We start from the raw sequence: 17,716 nt of genomic DNA, 5'->3' as shown, positions 1-17,716 counted from the left end.
AAAAACGGCGCGCTATAGAATGCCGTACGATATGGGCTATAGCCCATGGTCCAAAATGATGAGAAACGAGGCTAACTTTTTTTTTCAAAATTTCAAAAAACATGGGCTATAACCTTTCGTTTTTGTCATTTTGTCATTTTTTTCAAATCTTCAAAAATGATGAAAAACGGCGCGCTATAGTATGCCGTACGATATGGGCTATAGCCCATGGTCCAAAATGATGAGAAACGAGGCTAACTTTTTTTTTCAAAATTTCAAAAAACATGGGCTATAACCCATCGTTTTTGTAATTTCGTAATTTTTTCAAATCTTTAAAAATGATGAAAAACGGCGCGCTATAGTATGCCGTACGATATGGTCTATAGCCCATGGTCCAAAATGATGAGAAACGAGGCTAACTTTTTTTTTCAAAATTTCTAAAAACATGGGCTATAACCTTTCGTTTTTGTCATTTCGTCATTTTTTTCAAATCTTCAAAAATGATGAAAAACGGCGCGCTATAGTATGCCGTACGATATGGGCTATAGCCCATGGTCCAAAATGATGAGAAACGAGGCTAACTTTTTTTTTCAAAATTTCAAAAAACATGGGCTATAACCTTTCGTTTTTGTCATTTCGTCATTTTTTTCAAATCTTCAAAAATGATGAAAAACGGCGCGCTATAGTATGCAGTACGATATGGGCTATAGCCCATGGTCCAAAATGATGAGAAACGAGGCTAACTTTTTTTTTCAAAATTTCAAAAAACATGGGCTATAACCCATCGTTTTTGTCATTTCGTAATTTTTTTCAAATCTTTAAAAATGATGAAAAACGGCGCGCTATAGTATGCCGTACGATATGGGCTATAGCCCATGGTCCAAAATGATGAGAAACGAGGCTAACTTTGTTTTTCAAAATTTCAAAAAACATGGGCTATATATAACCTTTCGTTTTTGTCATTTCGTCATTTTTTTCAAATCTTCAAAAATGATGAAAAACGGCGCGCTATAGTATGCCGTACGATATGGGCTATAGCCCATGGTCCAAAATGATGAGAAACGAGGCTAACTTTTTTTTTCAAAATTTCAAAAAACATGGGCTATAACCTTTCGTTTTTGTCATTTTGTCATTTTTTTCAAATCTTCAAAAATGATGAAAAACGGCGCGCTATAGTATGCCGTACGATATGGGCTATAGCCCATGGTCCAAAATGATAAGAAACGAGGCTAACTTTTTTTTTCAAAATTTCAAAAAACATGGGCTATAACCTTTCGTTTTTGTCATTTCGTCATTTTTTTCAAATCTTCAAAAATGATGAAAAACGGCGCGCTATAGTATGCCGTACGATATGGGCTATAGCCCATGGTCCAAAATGATGAGAAACGAGGCTAACTTTTTTTTTCAAAATTTCAAAAAACATGGGCTATAACCTTTCGTTTTTGTCATTTCGTCAGTTTTTTCAAATCTTCAAAAATGATGAAAAACGGCGCGCTATAGTATGCCGTACGATATGGGCTATAGCCCATGGTCCAAAATTATGAGAAACGAGGCTAACTTTTTTTTTCAAAATTTCAAAAACATGGGCTATAACCTTTCGTTTTTGTCATTTTGTCATTTTTTTCAAATCTTCAAAAATGATGAAAAACGGCGCGCTATAGTATGCCGTACGATATGGGCTATAGCCCATGGTCCAAAATGATGAGAAACGAGGCTAACTTTTTTTTTTCAAAATTTCAAAAAACATGGGCTATAACCTTTCGTTTTTGTCATTTCGTCATTTTTTTCAAATCTTCAAAAATGATGAAAAACGGCGCGCTATAGTATGCCGTACGATATGGGCTATAGCCCATGGTCCAAAATGATGAGAAACGAGGCTAACTTTTTTTTTCAAAATTAAAAAAAACATGGGCTATAACCTTTCGTTTTTGTCATTTCGTCATTTTTTTCAAATCTTCAAAAATGATGAAAAACGGCGCGCTATAGTATGCCGTACGATATGGGCTATAGCCCATGGTCCAAAATGATGAGAAACGAGGCTAACTTTTTTTTTCAAAATTTCAAAAAACATGGGCTATAACCCATCGTTTTTGTCATTTCGTAATTTTTTCAAATCTTTAAAAATGATGAAAAACGGCGCGCTATAGTATGCCGTACGATATGGGCTATAGCCCATGGTCCAAAATGATGAGAAACGAGGCTAACTTTTTTTTTCAAAATTTCAAAAAACATGGGCTATAACCCATCGTTTTTGTCATTTCGTAATTTTTTTCAAATCTTTAAAAATGATGAAAAACGGCGCGCTATAGTATGCCGTACGATATGGGCTATAGCCCATGGTCCAAAATGATGAGAAACGAGGCTAACTTTTTTTTTCAAAATTTCAAAAAACATGGGCTATAACCTTTCGTTTTTGTCATTTCGTCATTTTTTTCAAATCTTCAAAAATGATGAAAAACGGCGCGCTATAGTATGCCGTACGATATGGGCTATAGCCCATGGTCCAAAATGATGAGAAACGAGGCTAACTTTTTTTTTCAAAATTTAAAAAAACATGGGCTATAACCTTTCGTTTTTGTCATTTCGTCATTTTTTTCAAATCTTCAAAAATGATGAAAAACGGCGCGCTATAGTATGCCGTACGATATGGGCTATAGCCCATGGTCCAAAATGATGAGAAACGAGGCTAACTTTTTTTTTCAAAATTTCAAAAAACATGGGCTATAACCTTTCGTTTTTGTCATTTTGTCATTTTTTTTCAAATCTTCAAAAATGACGAAAAACGGCGCGCTATAGTATGCCGTACGATATGGGCTATAGCCCATGGTCCAAAATGATGAGAAACGAGGCTAACTTTTTTTTTCAAAATTTAAAAAAACATGGGCTATAACCCATCGTTTTTGTCATTTCGTAATTTTTTCAAATCTTTAAAAATGATGAAAAACGGCGCGCTATAGTATGCCGTACGATATGGGCTATAGCCCATGGTCCAAAATGATGAGAAACGAGGCTAACTTTTTTTTTTTTAATTTAAAAAAACATGGGCTAAAACCCATCGTTTTTGTCATTTCGTAATTTTTCAAATCTTTAAAAATGATGAAAAACGGCGCGCTATAGTATGCCGTACGATATGGGCTATAGCCCATGGTCCAAAATGATGAGAAACGAGGCTAACTTTTTTTTTCTAAATTTCAAAAAACATGGGCTATAACCTTTCGTTTTTGTCATTTTGTCATTTTTTTCAAATCTTCAAAAATGATGAAAAACGGCGCGCTATAGTATGCCGTACGATATGGGCTATAGCCCATGGTCCAAAATGATGAGAAACGAGGCTAACTTTTTTTTTCAAAATTTCAAAAAACATGGGCTATAACCTTTCGTTTTTGTCATTTCGTCATTTTTTTAAAATCTTCAAAAATGATGAAAAACGGCGCGCTATAGTATGCCGTACGATATGGGCTATAGCCCATGGTCCAAAATGATGAGAAACGAGGCTAACTTTTTTTTTCAAAATTTCAAAAAACATGGGCTATAACCTTTCGTTTTTGTCATTTCGTCATTTTTTTCAAATCTTCAAAAATGATGAAAAACGGCGCTATAGTATGCCGTACGATATGGGCTATAGCCCATGGTCCAAAATGATGAGAAACGAGGCTAACTTTTTTTTTCAAAATTTCAAAAACATGGGCTATAACCTTTCGTTTTTGTCATTTTGTCATTTTTTTCAAATCTTCAAAAATGATGAAAAACGGCGCGCTATAGTATGCCGTACGATATGGGCTATAGCCCATGGTCCAAAATGATGAGAAACGAGGCTAACTTTTTTTTTTCAAAATTTCAAAAAACATGGGCTATAACCTTTCGTTTTTGTCATTTCGTCATTTTTTTCAAATCTTCAAAAATGATGAAAAACGGCGCGCTATAGTATGCCGTACGATATGGGCTATAGCCCATGGTCCAAAATGATGAGAAACGAGGCTAACTTTTTTTTTCAAAATTTAAAAAAACATGGGCTATAACCTTTCGTTTTTGTCATTTCGTCATTTTTTTCAAATCTTCAAAAATGATGAAAAATGGCGCGCTATAGTATGCCGTACGATATGGGCTATAGCCCATGGTCCAAAATGATGAGAAACGAGGCAAACTTTTTTTTTCAAAATTTCAAAAAACATGGGCTATAACCTTTCGTTTTTGTCATTGTGTCATTTTTTTCAAATCTTCAAAAATGATGAAAAACGGCGCGCTATAGTATGGCGTACGATATGGGCTATAGCCCATGGTCCAAAATGATGAGAAACGAGGCTAACTTTTTTTTTCAAAATTTCAAAAAACATGGGCTATAACCCATCGTTTTTGTCATTTCGTCATTTTTTCAAATCTTAAAAAATGATGAAAAACGGCGCGCTATAGTATGCCGTACGATATGGGCTATAGCCCATGGTCCAAAATGATGAGAAACGAGGCTAACTTTTTTTTTCAAAATTTCAAAAAACATGGGCTATAACCCATCGTTTTTGTCATTTCGTAATTTTTTCAAATCTTTAAAAATGATGAAAAACGGCGCGCTATAGTATGCCGTACGATATGGGCTATAGCCCATGGTCCAAAATGATGAGAAACGAGGCTAACTTTTTTTTTCAAAATTTCAAAAAACATGGGCTATAACCTTTCGTTTTTGTCATTTCGTCATTTTTTTCAAATCTTCAAAAATGATGAAAAACGGCGCGCTATAGTATGCCGTACGATATGGGCTATAGCCCATGGCCCAAAATGATGAGAAACGAGGCTAACTTTTTTTTTCAAAATTTCAAAAACATGGGCTATAACCTTTCGTTTTTGTCATTTTGTCATTTTTTTCAAATCTTCAAAAATGATGAAAAACGGCGCGCTATAGTATGCCGTACGATATGGGCTATAGCCCATGGTCCAAAATGATGAGAAACGAGGCTAACTTTTTTTTTTCAAAATTTCAAAAAACATGGGCTATAACCTTTCGTTTTTGTCATTTCGTCATTTTTTTCAAATCTTCAAAAATGATGAAAAACGGCGCGCTATAGTATGCCGTACGATATGGGCTATAGCCCATGGTCCAAAATGATGAGAAACGAGGCTAACTTTTTTTTTTTTAATTTCAAAAAACATGGGCTAAAACCCATCGTTTTTGTCATTTCGTAATTTTTTTCAAATCTTTAAAAATGATGAAAAACGGCGCGCTATAGTATGCCGTACGATATGGGCTATAGCCCATGGTCCAAAATGATGAGAAACGAGGCTAACTTTTTTTTTCAAAATTTAAAAAAACATGGGCTATAACCTTTCGTTTTTGTCATTTCGTCATTTTTTTCAAATCTTCAAAAATGATGAAAAACGGCGCGCTATAGTATGCCGTACGATATGGGCTATAGCCCATGGTCCAAAATGATGAGAAACGAGGCTAACTTTTTTTTTCAAAATTTCAAAAAACATGGGCTATAACCTTTCGTTTTTGTCATTTTGTCATTTTTTTCAAATCTTCAAAAATGACGAAAAACGGCGCGCTATAGTATGCCGTACGATATGGGCTATAGCCCATGGTCCAAAATGATGAGAAACGAGGCTAACTTTTTTTTTCAAAATTTCAAAAAACATGGGCTATAACCCATCGTTTTTGTCATTTCGTAATTTTTTCAAATCTTTAAAAATGATGAAAAACGGCGCGCTATAGTATGCCGTACGATATGGGCTATAGCCCATGGTCCAAAATGATGAGAAACGAGGCTAACTTTTTTTTTTTTAATTTCAAAAAACATGGGCTAAAACCCATCGTTTTTGTCATTTCGTAATTTTTTTCAAATCTTTAAAAATGATGAAAAACGGCGCGCTATAGTATGCCGTACGATATGGGCTATAGCCCATGGTCCAAAATGATGAGAAACGAGGCTAACTTTTTTTTTCTAAATTTCAAAAAACATGGGCTATAACCTTTCGTTTTTGTCATTTTGTCATTTTTTTCAAATCTTCAAAAATGATGAAAAACGGCGCGCTATAGTATGCCGTACGATATGGGCTATAGCCCATGGTCCAAAATGATGAGAAACGAGGCTAACTTTTTCAAAATTTCAAAAAACATGGGCTATAACCTTTCGTTTTTGTCATTTCGTCATTTTTTTAAAATCTTCAAAAATGATGAAAAACGGCGCGCTATAGTATGCCGTACGATATGGGCTATAGCCCATGGTCCAAAATGATGAGAAACGAGGCTAACTTTTTTTTTCAAAATTTCAAAAAACATGGGCTATAACCTTTCGTTTTTGTCATTTCGTCATTTTTTTCAAATCTTCAAAAATGATGAAAAACGGCGCTATAGTATGCCGTACGATATGGGCTATAGCCCATGGTCCAAAATGATGAGAAACGAGGCTAACTTTTTTTTTCAAAATTTCAAAAACATGGGCTATAACCTTTCGTTTTTGTCATTTTGTCATTTTTTTCAAATCTTCAAAAATGATGAAAAACGGCGCGCTATAGTATGCCGTACGATATGGGCTATAGCCCATGGTCCAAAATGATGAGAAACGAGGCTAACTTTTTTTTTTCAAAATTTCAAAAAACATGGGCTATAACCTTTTGTTTTTGTCATTTCGTCATTTTTTTCAAATCTTCAAAAATGATGAAAAACGGCGCGCTATAGTATGCCGTACGATATGGGCTATAGCCCATGGTCCAAAATGATGAGAAACGAGGCTAACTTTTTTTTCAAAATTAAAAAAAACATGGGCTATAACCTTTCGTTTTTGTCATTTCGTCATTTTTTTCAAATCTTCAAAAATGATGAAAAATGGCGCGATATAGTATGCCGTACGATATGGGCTATAGCCCATGGTCCAAAATGATGAGAAACGAGGCAAACTTTTTTTTTCAAAATTTCAAAAAACATGGGCTATAACCTTTCGTTTTTGTCATTGTGTCATTTTTTTCAAATCTTCAAAAATGATGAAAAACGGCGCGCTATAGTATGGCGTACGATATGGGCTATAGCCCATGGTCCAAAATGATGAGAAACGAGGCTAACTTTTTTTTTCAAAATTTCAAAAAACATGGGCTATAACCCATCGTTTTTGTCATTTCGTCATTTTTTCAAATCTTCAAAAATGATGAAAAACGGTGCGCTATAGTATGCCGTACGATATGGGCTATAGCCCATGGTCCAAAATGATGAGAAACGAGGCTAACTTTTTTTTTCAAAATTTCAAAAAACATGGGCTATAACCCATCGTTTTTGTCATTTCGTAATTTTTTCAAATCTTTAAAAATGATGAAAAACGGCGTGCTATAGTATGCCGTACGATATGGGCTATAGCCCATGGTCCAAAATGATGAGAAACGAGGCTAACTTTTTTTTTCAAAATTTCAAAAAACATGGGCTATAACCTTTCGTTTTTGTCATTTCGTCATTTTTTTCAAATCTTCAAAAATGATGAAAAACGGCGCGCTATAGTATGCCGTACGATATGGGCTATAGCCCATGGTCCAAAATGATGAGAAACGAGGCTAACTTTTTTTTTCAAAATTTCAAAAAACATGGGCTATAACCTTTCGTTTTTGTCATTTCGTCATTTTTTTAAAATCTTCAAAAATGATGAAAAACGGCGCGCTATAGTATGCCGTACGATATGGGCTATAGCCCATGGTCCAAAATGATGAGAAACGAGGCTAACTTTTTTTTTCAAAATTTCAAAAAACATGGGCTATAACCTTTCGTTTTTGTCATTTCGTCATTTTTTTCAAATCTTCAAAAATGATGAAAAACGGCGCTATAGTATGCCGTACGATATGGGCTATAGCCCATGGTCCAAAATGATGAGAAACGAGGCTAACTTTTTTTTTCAAAATTTCAAAAACATGGGCTATAACCTTTCGTTTTTGTCATTTTGTCATTTTTTTCAAATCTTCAAAAATGATGAAAAACGGCGCGCTATAGTATGCCGTACGATATGGGCTATAGCCCATGGTCCAAAATGATGAGAAACGAGGCTAACTTTTTTTTTTTCAAAATTTCAAAAAACATGGGCTATAACCTTTTGTTTTTGTCATTTCGTCATTTTTTTCAAATCTTCAAAAATGATGAAAAACGGCGCGCTATAGTATGCCGTACGATATGGGCTATAGCCCATGGTCCAAAATGATGAGAAACGAGGCTAACTTTTTTTTTCAAAATTAAAAAAAACATGGGCTATAACCTTTCGTTTTTGTCATTTCGTCATTTTTTTCAAATCTTCAAAAATGATGAAAAATGGCGCGATATAGTATGCCGTACGATATGGGCTATAGCCCATGGTCCAAAATGATGAGAAACGAGGCAAACTTTTTTTTTCAAAATTTCAAAAAACATGGGCTATAACCTTTCGTTTTTGTCATTGTGTCATTTTTTTCAAATCTTCAAAAATGATGAAAAACGGCGCGCTATAGTATGGCGTACGATATGGGCTATAGCCCATGGTCCAAAATGATGAGAAACGAGGCTAACTTTTTTTTTCAAAATTTCAAAAAACATGGGCTATAACCCATCGTTTTTGTCATTTCGTCATTTTTTCAAATCTTCAAAAATGATGAAAAACGGCGCGCTATAGTATGCCGTACGATATGGGCTATAGCCCATGGTCCAAAATGATGAGAAACGAGGCTAACTTTTTTTTTCAAAATTTCAAAAAACATGGGCTATAACCCATCGTTTTTGTCATTTCGTCATTTTTTCAAATCTTCAAAAATGATGAAAAACGGCGCGCTATAGTATGCCGTACGATATGGGCTATAGCCCATGGCCCAAAATGATGAGAAACGAGGCTAACTTTTTTTTTCAAAATTTCAAAAACATGGGCTATAACCTTTCGTTTTTGTCATTTTGTCATTTTTTTCAAATCTTCAAAATTGATGAAAAACGGCGCGCTATAGTATGCCGTACGATATGGGCTATAGCCCATGGTCCAAAATGATGAGAAACGAGGCTAACTTTTTTTTTTCAAAATTTCAAAAAACATGGGCTATAACCTTTCGTTTTTGTCATTTCGTCATTTTTTTCAAATCTTCAAAAATGATGAAAAACGGCGCGCTATAGTATGCCGTACGATATGGGCTATAGCCCATGGTCCAAAATGATGAGAAACGAGGCTAACTTTTTTTTTCAAAATTAAAAAAAACATGGGCTATAACCTTTCGTTTTTGTCATTTCGTCATTTTTTTCAAATCTTCAAAAATGATGAAAAACGGCGCGCTATAGTATGCCGTACGATATGGGCTATAGCCCATGGTCCAAAATGATGAGAAACGAGGCTAACTTTTTTTTTCAAAATTTCAAAAAACATGGGCTATAACCTTTCGTTTTTGTCATTTCGTCATTTTTTTCAAATCTTCAAAAATGATGAAAAACGGCGCGCTATAGTATGCCGTACGATATGGGCTATAGCCCATGGTCCAAAATGATGAGAAACGAGGCTAACTTTTTTTTTCAAAATTTCAAAAACATGGGCTATAACCTTTCGTTTTTGTCATTTTGTCATTTTTTTCAAATCTTCAAAAATGATGAAAAACGGCGCGCTATAGTATGCCGTACGATATGGGCTATAGCCCATGGTCCAAAATGATGAGAAACGAGGCTAACTTTTTTTTTCAAAATTAAAAAAAACATGGGCTATAACCTTTCGTTTTTGTCATTTCGTCATTTTTTTCAAATCTTCAAAAATGATGAAAAACGGCGCGCTATAGTATGCCGTACGATATGGGCTATAGCCCATGGTCCAAAATGATGAGAAACGAGGCTAACTTTTTTTTTCAAAATTTCAAAAAACATGGGCTATAACCTTTCGTTTTTGTCATTGTGTCATTTTTTTCAAATCTTCAAAAATGATGAAAAACGGCGCGCTATAGTATGGCGTACGATATGGGCTATAGCCCATGGTCCAAAATGATGAGAAACGAGGCTAACTTTTTTTTTCAAAATTTCAAAAAACATGGGCTATAACCCATCGTTTTTGTCATTTCGTCATTTTTTCAAATCTTCAAAAATGATGAAAAACGGCGCGCTATAGTATGCCGTACGATATGGGCTATAGCCCATGGTCCAAAATGATGAGAAACGAGGCTAACTTTTTTTTTCAAAATTTCAAAAAACATGGGCTATAACCCATCGTTTGTGTCATTTTGTAATTTTTTCAAATCTTCAAAAATGATGAAAAACGGCGCGCTATAGTATGCCGTACGATATGGGCTATAGCCCATGGTCCAAAATGATGAGAAACGAGGCTAACTTTTTTTTTCAAAATTTCAAAAAACATGGGCTATAACCTTTCGTTTTTGTCATTTTGTAATTTTTTTTAAATCTTCAAAAATGATGAAAAACGGCGCGCTATAGTATGCCGTACGATATGGGCTATAGCCCATGGTCCAAAATGATGAGAAACGAGACTAACTTTTTTTTCAAAATTTCAAAAAACATGGGCTATAACCTTTCGTTTTTGTCATTTCGTAATTTTTTCAAATCTTTAAAAATGATGAAAAACGGCGCGCTATAGAATGCCGTACGATATGGGCCTTAGCCCATGGTCCAAAATGATGAGAAACGAGGCTAACTTTTTTTTTCAAAATTTCAAAAAACATGGGCTATAACCTTTCGTTTTTGTCATTTTGTCATTTTTTTCAAATCTTCAAAAATGATGAAAAACGGCGCGCTATAGTATGCCGTACGATATGGGCTATAGCCCATGGTCCAAAATGATGAGAAACGAGGCTAACTTTTTTTTTCAAAATTTCAAAAAACATGGGCTATAACCTTTCGTTTTTGTCATTTCGTCATTTTTTTCAAATCTTCAAAAATGATGAAAAACGGCGCGCTATAGTATGCCGTACGATATGGGCTATAGCCCATGGTCCAAAATGATGAGAAACGAGGCTAACTTTTTTTTTCAAAATTTCAAAAACATGGGCTATAACCTTTCGTTTTTGTCATTTTGTCATTTTTTTCAAATCTTCAAAAATGATGAAAAACGGCGCGCTATAGTATGCCGTACGATATGGGCTATAGCCCATGGTCCAAAATGATGAGAAACGAGGCTAACTTTTTTTTTTCAAAATTTCAAAAAACATGGGCTATAACCTTTCGTTTTTGTCATTTCGTCATTTTTTTCAAATCTTCAAAAATGATGAAAAACGGCGCGCTATAGTATGCCGTACGATATGGGCTATAGCCCATGGTCCAAAATGATGAGAAACGAGGCTAACTTTTTTTTTCAAAATTAAAAAAAACATGGGCTATAACCTTTCGTTTTTGTCATTTCGTCATTTTTTTCAAATCTTCAAAAATGATGAAAAACGGCGCGCTATAGTATGCCGTACGATATGGGCTATAGCCCATGGTCCAAAATGATGAGAAACGAGGCTAACTTTTTTTTTCAAAATTTCAAAAAACATGGGCTATAACCTTTCGTTTTTGTCATTTCGTCATTTTTTTCAAATCTTCAAAAATGATGAAAAACGGCGCGCTATAGTATGCCGTACGATATGGGCTATAGCCCATGGTCCAAAATGATGAGAAACGAGGCTAACTTTTTTTTTCAAAATTTCAAAAACATGGGCTATAACCTTTCGTTTTTGTCATTTTGTCATTTTTTTCAAATCTTCAAAAATGATGAAAAACGGCGCGCTATAGTATGCCGTACGATATGGGCTATAGCCCATGGTCCAAAATGATGAGAAACGAGGCTAACTTTTTTTTTCAAAATTTAAAAAAACATGGGCTATAACCTTTCGTTTTTGTCATTTCGTCATTTTTTTCAAATCTTCAAAAATGATGAAAAACGGCGCGCTATAGTATGCCGTACGATATGGGCTATAGCCCATGGTCCAAAATGATGAGAAACGAGGCTAACTTTTTTTTTCAAAATTTCAAAAAACATGGGCTATAACCTTTCGTTTTTGTCATTGTGTCATTTTTTTCAAATCTTCAAAAATGATGAAAAACGGCGCGCTATAGTATGGCGTACGATATGGGCTATAGCCCATGGTCCAAAATGATGAGAAACGAGGCTAACTTTTTTTTTCAAAATTTCAAAAAACATGGGCTATAACCTTTCGTTTTTGTCATTGTGTCATTTTTTTCAAATCTTCAAAAATGATGAAAAACGGCGCGCTATAGTATGGCGTACGATATGGGCTATAGCCCATGGTCCAAAATGATGAGAAACGAGGCTAACTTTTTTTTTCAAAATTTCAAAAAACATGGGCTATAACCCATCGTTTTTGTCATTTCGTCATTTTTTCAAATCTTCAAAAATGATGAAAAACGGCGCGCTATAGTATGCCGTACGATATGGGCTATAGCCCATGGTCCAAAATGATGAGAAACGAGGCTAACTTTTTTTTTCAAAATTTCAAAAAACATGGGCTATAACCCATCGTTTGTGTCATTTTGTAATTTTTTCAAATCTTCAAAAATGATGAAAAACGGCGCGCTATAGTATGCCGTACGATATGGGCTATAGCCCATGGTCCAAAATGATGAGAAACGAGGCTAACTTTTTTTTTCAAAATTTCAAAAAACATGGGCTATAACCTTTCGTTTTTGTCATTTTGTAATTTTTTTTAAATCTTCAAAAATGATGAAAAACGGCGCGCTATAGTATGCCGTACGATATGGGCTATAGCCCATGGTCCAAAATGATGAGAAACGAGACTAACTTTTTTTTCAAAATTTCAAAAAACATGGGCTATAACCTTTCGTTTTTGTCATTTCGTAATTTTTTCAAATCTTTAAAAATGATGAAAAACGGCGCGCTATAGAATGCCGTACGATATGGGCCTTAGCCCATGGTCCAAAATGATGAGAAACGAGGCTAACTTTTTTTTTCAAAATTTCAAAAAACATGGGCTATAACCTTTCGTTTTTGTCATTTTGTCATTTTTTTCAAATCTTCAAAAATGATGAAAAACGGCGCGCTATAGTATGCCGTACGATATGGGCTATAGCCCATGGTCCAAAATGATGAGAAACGAGGCTAACTTTTTTTTTCAAAATTTCAAAAAACATGGGCTATAACCTTTCGTTTTTGTCATTTTTTTCAAATCTTCAAAAATGATGAAAAACGGCGCGCTATAGTATGCCGTACGATATGGGCTATAGCCCATGGTCCAAAATGATGAGAAACGAGGCTAACTTTTTTTTTCAAAATTTCAAAAAACATGGGCTATAACCCATCGTTTTTGTCATTTCGTAATTTTTTCAAATCTTTAAAAATGATGAAAAACGGCGCGCTATAGTATGCCGTACGATATGGGCTATAGCCCATGGTCCAAAATGATGAGAAACAAGGCTAACTTTTTTTTTCAAAATTTCAAAAAACATGGGCTATAACCTTTCGTTTTTGTCATTTCGTCATTTTTTTCAAATCTTCAAAAATGATGAAAAACGGCGCGCTATAGTATGCCGTACGATATGGGCTATAGCCCATGGTCCAAAATGATGAGAAACGAGGCTAACTTTTTTTTTCAAAATTTCAAAAAACATGGGCTATAACCTTTCGTTTTTGTCATTTCGTCATTTTTTTCAAATCTTCAAAAATGATGAAAAACGGCGCGCTATAGTATGCCGTACGATATGGGCTATAGTCCATGGTCCAAAATGATGAGAAACGAGGCTAACTTTTTTTTTCAAAATTTCAAAAAACATGGGCTATAACCCATCGTTTTTGTCATTTCGTAATTTTTTTCAAATCTTTAAAAATGATGAAAAACGGCGCGCTATAGTATGCCGTACGATATGGGCTATAGCCCATGGTCCAAAATGATGAGAAACGAGGCTAACTTTTTTTTTCAAAATTTCAAAAAACATGGGCTATAACCTTTCGTTTTTGTCATTTCGTCATTTTTTTCAAATCTTCAAAAATGATGAAAAACGGCGCGCTATAGTATGCCGTACGATATGGGCTATAGCCCATGGTCCAAAATGATGAGAAACGAGGCTAACTTTTTTTTTCAAAATTTCAAAAAACATGGGCTACAACCTTTCGTTTTTGTCATTTTGTCATTTTTTTCAAATCTTCAAAAATGATGAAAAACGGCGCGCTATAGTATGCCGTACGATATGGGCTATAGCCCATGGTCCAAAATGATGAGAAACGAGGCTAACTTTTTTTTTCAAAATTTCAAAAAACATGGGCTATAACCTTTCGTTTTTGTCATTTCGTCATTTTTTTCAAATCTTCAAAAATGATGAAAAACGGCGCTATAGTATGCCGTACGATATGGGCTATAGCCCATGGTCCAAAATGATGAGAAACGAGGCTAACTTTTTTTTTCAAAATTTCAAAAACATGGGCTATAACCTTTCGTTTTTGTCATTTTGTCATTTTTTTCAAATCTTCAAAAATGATGAAAAACGGCGCGCTATAGTATGCCGTACGATATGGGCTATAGCCCATGGTCCAAAATGATGAGAAACGAGGCTAACTTTTTTTTTTCAAAATTTCAAAAAACATGGGCTATAACCTTTTGTTTTTGTCATTTCGTCATTTTTTTCAAATCTTCAAAAATGATGAAAAACGGCGCGCTATAGTATGCCGTACGATATGGGCTATAGCCCATGGTCCAAAATGATGAGAAACGAGGCTAACTTTTTTTTTCAAAATTAAAAAAAACATGGGCTATAACCTTTCGTTTTTGTCATTTCGTCATTTTTTTCAAATCTTCAAAAATGATGAAAAATGGCGCGATATAGTATGCCGTACGATATGGGCTATAGCCCATGGTCCAAAATGATGAGAAACGAGGCAAACTTTTTTTTTCAAAATTTCAAAAAACATGGGCTATAACCTTTCGTTTTTGTCATTGTGTCATTTTTTTCAAATCTTCAAAAATGATGAAAAACGGCGCGCTATAGTATGGCGTACGATATGGGCTATAGCCCATGGTCCAAAATGATGAGAAACGAGGCTAACTTTTTTTTTCAAAATTTCAAAAAACATGGGCTATAACCCATCGTTTTTGTCATTTCGTCATTTTTTCAAATCTTCAAAAATGATGAAAAACGGCGCGCTATAGTATGCCGTACGATATGGGCTATAGCCCATGGTCCAAAATGATGAGAAACGAGGCTAACTTTTTTTTTCAAAATTTCAAAAAACATGGGCTATAACCCATCGTTTTTGTCATTTCGTAATTTTTTCAAATCTTTAAAAATGATGAAAAACGGCGCGCTATAGTATGCCGTACGATATGGGCTATAGCCCATGGTCCAAAATGATGAGAAACGAGGCTAACTTTTTTTTTCAAAATTTCAAAAAACATGGGCTATAACCTTTCGTTTTTGTCATTTCGTCATTTTTTTCAAATCTTCAAAAATGATGAAAAACGGCGCGCTATAGTATGCCGTACGATATGGGCTATAGCCCATGGTCCAAAATGATGAGAAACGAGGCTAACTTTTTTTTTCTAAATTTCAAAAAACATGGGCTATAACCTTTCGTTTTTGTCATTTTGTCATTTTTTTCAAATCTTCAAAAATGATGAAAAACGGCGCGCTATAGTATGCCGTACGATATGGGCTATAGCCCATGGTCCAAAATGATGAGAAACGAGGCTAACTTTTTTTTTCAAAATTTCAAAAAACATGGGCTATAACCTTTCGTTTTTGTCATTTCGTCATTTTTTTAAAATCTTCAAAAATGATGAAAAACGGCGCGCTATAGTATGCCGTACGATATGGGCTATAGCCCATGGTCCAAAATGATGAGAAACGAGGCTAACTTTTTTTTTCAAAATTTCAAAAAACATGGGCTATAACCTTTCGTTTTTGTCATTTCGTCATTTTTTTCAAATCTTCAAAAATGATGAAAAACGGCGCTATAGTATGCCGTACGATATGGGCTATAGCCCATGGTCCAAAATGATGAGAAACGAGGCTAACTTTTTTTTTCAAAATTTCAAAAACATGGGCTATAACCTTTCGTTTTTGTCATTTTGTCATTTTTTTCAAATCTTCAAAAATGATGAAAAACGGCGCGCTATAGTATGCCGTACGATATGGGCTATAGCCCATGGTCCAAAATGATGAGAAACGAGGCTAACTTTTTTTTTTCAAAATTTCAAAAAACATGGGCTATAACCTTTTGTTTTTGTCATTTCGTCATTTTTTTCAAATCTTCAAAAATGATGAAAAACGGCGCGCTATAGTATGCCGTACGATATGGGCTATAGCCCATGGTCCAAAATGATGAGAAACGAGGCTAACTTTTTTTTTCAAAATTAAAAAAAACATGGGCTATAACCTTTCGTTTTTGTCATTTCGTCATTTTTTTCAAATCTTCAAAAATGATGAAAAATGGCGCGATATAGTATGCCGTACGATATGGGCTATAGCCCATGGTCCAAAATGATGAGAAACGAGGCAAACTTTTTTTTTCAAAATTTCAAAAAACATGGGCTATAACCTTTCGTTTTTGTCATTGTGTCATTTTTTTCAAATCTTCAAAAATGATGAAAAACGGCGCGCTATAGTATGGCGTACGATATGGGCTATAGCCCATGGTCCAAAATGATGAGAAACGAGGCTAACTTTTTTTTTCAAAATTTCAAAAAACATGGGCTATAACCCATCGTTTTTGTCATTTCGTCATTTTTTCAAATCTTCAAAAATGATGAAAAACGGCGCGCTATAGTATGCCGTACGATATGGGCTATAGCCCATGGTCCAAAATGATTAGAAACGAGGCTAACTTTTTTTTTCAAAATTTCAAAAAACATGGGCTATAACCCATCGTTTTTGTCATTTCGTAATTTTTTCAAATCTTTAAAAATGATGAAAAACGGCGCGCTATAGTATGCCGTACGATATGGGCTATAGCCCATGGTCCAAAATGATGAGAAACGAGGCTAACTTTTTTTTTCAAAATTTCAAAAAACATGGGCTATAACCTTTCGTTTTTGTCATTTCGTCATTTTTTTCAAATCTTCAAAAATGATGAAAAACGGCGCGCTATAGTATGCCGTACGATATGGGCTATAGCCCATGGCCCAAAATGATGAGAAACGAGGCTAACTTTTTTTTTCAAAATTTCAAAAACATGGGCTATAACCTTTCGTTTTTGTCATTTTGTCATTTTTTTCAAATCTTCAAAAATGATGAAAAACGGCGCGCTATAGTATGCCGTACGATATGGGCTATAGCCCATGGTCCAAAATGATGAGAAACGAGGCTAACTTTTTTTTTTCAAAATTTCAAAAAACATGGGCTATAACCTTTCGTTTTTGTCATTTCGTCATTTTTTTCAAATCTTCAAAAATGATGAAAAACGGCGCGCTATAGTATGCCGTACGATATGGGCTATAGCCCATGGTCCAAAATGATGAGAAACGAGGCTAACTTTTTTTTTCAAAATTAAAAAAAACATGGGCTATAACCTTTCGTTTTTGTCATTTCGTCATTTTTTTCAAATCTTCAAAAATGATGAAAAACGGCGCGCTATAGTATGCCGTACGATATGGGCTATAGCCCATGGTCCAAAATGATGAGAAACGAGGCTAACTTTTTTTTTCAAAATTTCAAAAAACATGGGCTATAACCTTTCGTTTTTGTCATTTCGTCATTTTTTTCAAATCTTCAAAAATGATGAAAAACGGCGCGCTATAGTATGCCGTACGATATGGGCTATAGCCCATGGTCCAAAATGATGAGAAACGAGGCTAACTTTTTTTTTCAAAATTTCAAAAACAT

This window comes from Protomyctophum bolini (genome assembly GCF_963924005.1).
Source record: "Protomyctophum bolini genome assembly, chromosome: 14".
NCBI lineage: Eukaryota > Metazoa > Chordata > Actinopteri > Myctophiformes > Myctophidae > Protomyctophum > Protomyctophum bolini.
Note: the sequence above shows the minus strand (reverse complement) of the source record.